This window comes from Schistocerca americana, unplaced genomic scaffold, assembly GCF_021461395.2.
Source record: "Schistocerca americana isolate TAMUIC-IGC-003095 unplaced genomic scaffold, iqSchAmer2.1 HiC_scaffold_170, whole genome shotgun sequence".
Taxonomy (NCBI): domain Eukaryota; kingdom Metazoa; phylum Arthropoda; class Insecta; order Orthoptera; family Acrididae; genus Schistocerca; species Schistocerca americana.
Window position 1 is genome coordinate 90,001 of NW_025725791.1, and position 5,000 is coordinate 95,000.

At 52.4% G+C, this 5,000-nt stretch overlaps 1 non-coding gene across 1 annotated transcript in view; it reads left to right on the forward strand.

Moving 5' to 3' along the window:
• The first annotated feature begins 3,508 nt into the window (after window positions 1-3,508).
• Window positions 3,509-5,000, forward strand: part of LOC124571423 — a 1,910-nt gene continuing 418 nt past the window's right edge. Inside the window, exon 1 of the ribosomal RNA XR_006971854.1 lies at window positions 3,509-5,000. This exon is cut by the window's right edge and continues 418 nt beyond it. This is a non-coding gene — a ribosomal RNA (small subunit ribosomal RNA).

Sequence of the window (5,000 nt, forward strand, 5' to 3'; positions counted from 1 at the left end):
CTTAACCTAACCTATGTCGTACCTTAACCTAACCTATGTCGTACCTTAACCTAACCTATGTCGTACCTTAACCTAACCTATGTCGTACCTTAACCTAACCTATGTCGTACCTTAACCTAACCTATGTCGTACCTTAACCTAACCTATGTCGTACCTTAACCTAACCTATGTCGTACCTTAACCTAACCTATGTCGTACCTTAACCTAACCTATGTCGTACCTTAACCTAACCTATGTCGTACCTTAACCTAACCTATGTCGTACCTTAACCTAACCTATGTCGTACCTTAACCTAACCTATGTCGTACCTTAACCTAACCTATGTCGTACCTTAACCTAACCTATGTCGTACCTTAACCTAACCTATGTCGTACCTTAACCTAACCTATGTCGTACCTTAACCTAACCTATGTCGTACCTTAACCTAACCTATGTCGTACCTTAACCTAACCTATGTCGTACCTTAACCTAACCTATGTCGTACCTTAACCTAACCTATGTCGTACCTTAACCTAACCTATGTCGTACCTTAACCTAACCTATGTCGTACCTTAACCTAACCTATGTCGTACCTTAACCTAACCTATGTCGTACCTTAACCTAACCTATGTCGTACCTTAACCTAACCTATGTCGTACCTTAACCTAACCTATGTCGTACCTTAACCTAACCTATGTCGTACCTTAACCTAACCTATGTCGTACCTTAACCTAACCTATGTCGTACCTTAACCTAACCTGTATTGCGCCTTAACGTAACCTGTATTGCGCCTTAACGTAACCTGTATTGCGCCTTAACGTAACCTGTATTGCGCCTTAACGTAACCTGTATTGCGCCTTAACGTAACCTGTATTGCGCCTTAACGTAACCTGTATTGCGCCTTAACGTAACCTGTATTGCGCCTTAACGTAACCTGTATTGCGCCTTAACGTAACCTGTATTGCGCCTTAACGTAACCTGTATTGCGCCTTAACGTAACCTGTATTGCGCCTTAACGTAACCTGTATTGCGCCTTAACGTAACCTGTATTGCGCCTTAACGTAACCTGTATTGCGCCTTAACGTAACCTGCATTGCGCCTTAACGTAACCTGCATTGCGCCTTAACGTAACCTGTATTGCGCCTTAACGTAACCTGTATTGCGCCTTAACGTAACCTGTATTGCGCCTTAACGTAACCTGTATTGCGCCTTAACGTAACCTGTATTGCGCCTTAACGTAACCTGTATTGCGCCTTAACGTAACCTGTATTGCGCCTTAACGTAACCGATATTGCGCCTTAACGTAACCTATATTGCGCCGTAACGTAACCTATATTGCGCCGTAACGTAACCCACATTGCCCCTTAACGTAACCCACATTGCCCCTTAACGTAACCCACATTGCCCCTTAACGTAACCCAACACACGTTGGGCCTTAACCCAACACACGTTGGGCCTTAACCCAACACACGTTGGGCCTTAACCCAACACACGTTGGGCCTTAACCCAACACACGTTGGGCCTTAACCCAACACACGTTGGGCCTTAACCCAACACACGTTGGGCCTTAACCCAACACACGTTGGGCCTTAACCCAACACACGTTGGGCCTTAACCCAACACACGTTGGGCCTTAACCCAACACACGTTGGGCCTTAACCCAACACACGTTGGGCCTTAACCCAACACACGTTGGGCCTTAACCCAACACACGTTGGGCCTTAACCCAACACACGTTGGGCCTTAACCCAACACACGTTGGGCCTTAACCCAACACACGTTGGGCCTTAACCCAACACACGTTGGGCCTTAACCTGCTCTGTAATTGTCATACGACGCGTTAAATTAGTGTAGTGTTGCCTAACTGCAACCCCCGCAATATAGTTTGCTACTCGCACTGCCCGGTCCCCAGTGTATCGCTTCATGTTAAACACCTTGCAGCTATACACTGTAATGTGGATGGCAGCAGGACGTACATGCTCAATGCCCTTTGCAGTTGTTCATTGGCATTTGCAGTTGTTCATTGGCATTCGCATGTGCGAAGCACTTAGCCTACGCTGTGGTACGGCCTGTGTCAACTGTCCGCTGATGTTGTACGTCCAAATCACACACTGTACTGCACATTGGTCCTCATGTACTGAATGATACATCGTGGTACATGTGACCGTACAACGACTGCGCCAACAACGGCGAACCATGCGGTCCAAATGTTGTGCACTCAGCTACGTGTCGTCTCCCTATAAGAGCTGGATTGCAGTGTGGTATGCCCTGGATGGCGATCAGCATGAGCCGTCTGTTGATGTAGTGGCGCGTGTTGTCAGACGTAGTCGTCTCTTCTCACACACCGTGATAGCATGGTGCACTGCGTTCCACATCTGCGACATGCGACAGAGGCCGGTTGACAGTCGTTCGCGCAATGGACATCGCATACGTACGGGGGCCACCTTCCACGTGTTCGCGAAGCGTGCACATGTTGTTGCGTGTATGTGGGCAGACATAGTGTGTCGTGACACCTGACACAGGCATGCAACAATCGTTGAATTTGCAAATGGCGATGGACGCCTACGTTTGCTGGTGACGTTATGCAAATGAACAACTGGTAAACCGTTGTGGTGCGGTTGTTCTCGCTAGAGGTGAATCAGTGATGGCGACGATCGGTTGAGCTACCAACCGGTTGTTCCAGCGATACCCACCATGCCCACGAACGTGAATGGCATCTGGGTGTGAAGCGATACGCGGCGGTGGCTGGGTGGGACCGTCCCCGGCCGGTGAGGGGGGGCCTCCCGGCGTGCTGGCCGCGCGGTGCGTGGGCGCACGCGCTACAGCCGGCTGGTGGGGGCGGCCAGTGGCAGGCGCGCCGGCCGACGGAGGCGGCAGGCGGCGCAGCTGCGCGCCGGCGCACCCTGCACGCGGCGCCGTGCGGCCAAAGTAGGTCCTCGCGGGCCCGGTGCGAAGCGCGGTGGACATCTGCAGTGTGCTGGTCCGATTGAGGACTGTGTGCGCTGAGGATGCGCCGCCGCCCGGCGCTCGGCGCCGCGACGCCGTCTGCTGCTCGGTCGCCTCTGCGGTTCTCGCAGGTGGTTTGTATCGCAGCTGTGCGGACGTGTTGGCGCGTGCGCTGTGCTGGGAGAGTTCGCTTCGGCACCCAAGTGGGGCTTTTGTCCTTCTGTGGCGCTGGCGTTGGAGCTGCCGGTCACCGTAGGTGGCGCGTGTTGTCTCCCGCCGGCAATGCCACGACAGCACGCTCCCGGGCCTCTGTCGGCAGCGGCAAGCTCAGTTGGGAGCACGGGTGGTCGCACCTAAAGCGTCTACTCGCCAAACTCCGGGCGATTGCGCCTCTCTCGAACCCGACCAAGTACTTAGGACGGCGCTGCGCGCCGCCGGGACCTGAGAGGGTTTCGAGGTGTATTGTGCAGGGGAGCTCAGCCTCCTCCTGTTTGCAGAATAATTGAGCGGACGCTTGCGTGTTCGCGCGGGCCCCCGGGACACACTCCCGGGCGGCCGGCTGCTCAGCTCTAGTTGACGCAGCTCCCTGGTTGATCCTGCCAGTAGTCATATGCTTGTCTCAAAGATTAAGCCATGCATGTCTCAGTACAAGCCGCATTAAGGTGAAACCGCGAATGGCTCATTAAATCAGTTATGGTTCCTTAGATCGTACCCACGTTACTTGGATAACTGTGGTAATTCTAGAGCTAATACATGCAAACAGAGTCCCGACCAGAGATGGAAGGGACGCTTTTATTAGATCAAAACCAATCGGTCGGCTCGTCCGGTCCGTTTGCCTTGGTGACTCTGAATAACTTTGGGCTGATCGCACGGTCCTCGTACCGGCGACGCATCTTTCAAATGTCTGCCTTATCAACTGTCGATGGTAGGTTCTGCGCCTACCATGGTTGTAACGGGTAACGGGGAATCAGGGTTCGATTCCGGAGAGGGAGCCTGAGAAACGGCTACCACATCCAAGGAAGGCAGCAGGCGCGCAAATTACCCACTCCCGGCACGGGGAGGTAGTGACGAAAAATAACGATACGGGACTCATCCGAGGCCCCGTAATCGGAATGAGTACACTTTAAATCCTTTAACGAGTATCTATTGGAGGGCAAGTCTGGTGCCAGCAGCCGCGGTAATTCCAGCTCCAATAGCGTATATTAAAGTTGTTGCGGTTAAAAAGCTCGTAGTTGGATTTGTGTCCCACGCTGTTGGTTCACCGCCCGTCGGTGTTTAACTGGCATGTATCGTGGGACGTCCTGCCGGTGGGGCGAGCCGAAGGCGTGCGACGCGCCTCGTGCGTGCTCGTGCGTCCCGAGGCGGACCCCGTTGCAATCCTACCAGGGTGCTCTTGAGTGAGTGTCTCGGTGGGCCGGCACGTTTACTTTGAACAAATTAGAGTGCTTAAAGCAGGCAAGCCCGCCTGAATACTGTGTGCATGGAATAATGGAATAGGACCTCGGTTCTATTTTGTTGGTTTTCGGAACCCGAGGTAATGATTAATAGGGACAGGCGGGGGCATTCGTATTGCGACGTTAGAGGTGAAATTCTTGGATCGTCGCAAGACGAACAGAAGCGAAAGCATTTGCCAAGTATGTTTTCATTAATCAAGAACGAAAGTTAGAGGTTCGAAGGCGATCAGATACCGCCCTAGTTCTAACCATAAACGATGCCAGCCAGCGATCCGCCGCAGTTCCTCCGATGACTCGGCGGGCAGCCTCCGGGAAACCAAAGCTTTTGGGTTCCGGGGGAAGTATGGTTGCAAAGCTGAAACTTAAAGGAATTGACGGAAGGGCACCACCAGGAGTGGAGCCTGCGGCTTAATTTGACTCAACACGGGAAACCTCACCAGGCCCGGACACCGGAAGGATTGACAGATTGATAGCTCTTTCTTGATTCGGTGGGTGGTGGTGCATGGCCGTTCTTAGTTGGTGGAGCGATTTGTCTGGTTAATTCCGATAACGAACGAGACTCTAGCCTGCTAACTAGTCGCGTGACATCCTTCGTGCTGTCAGCGATTACTTTTCTTCTTA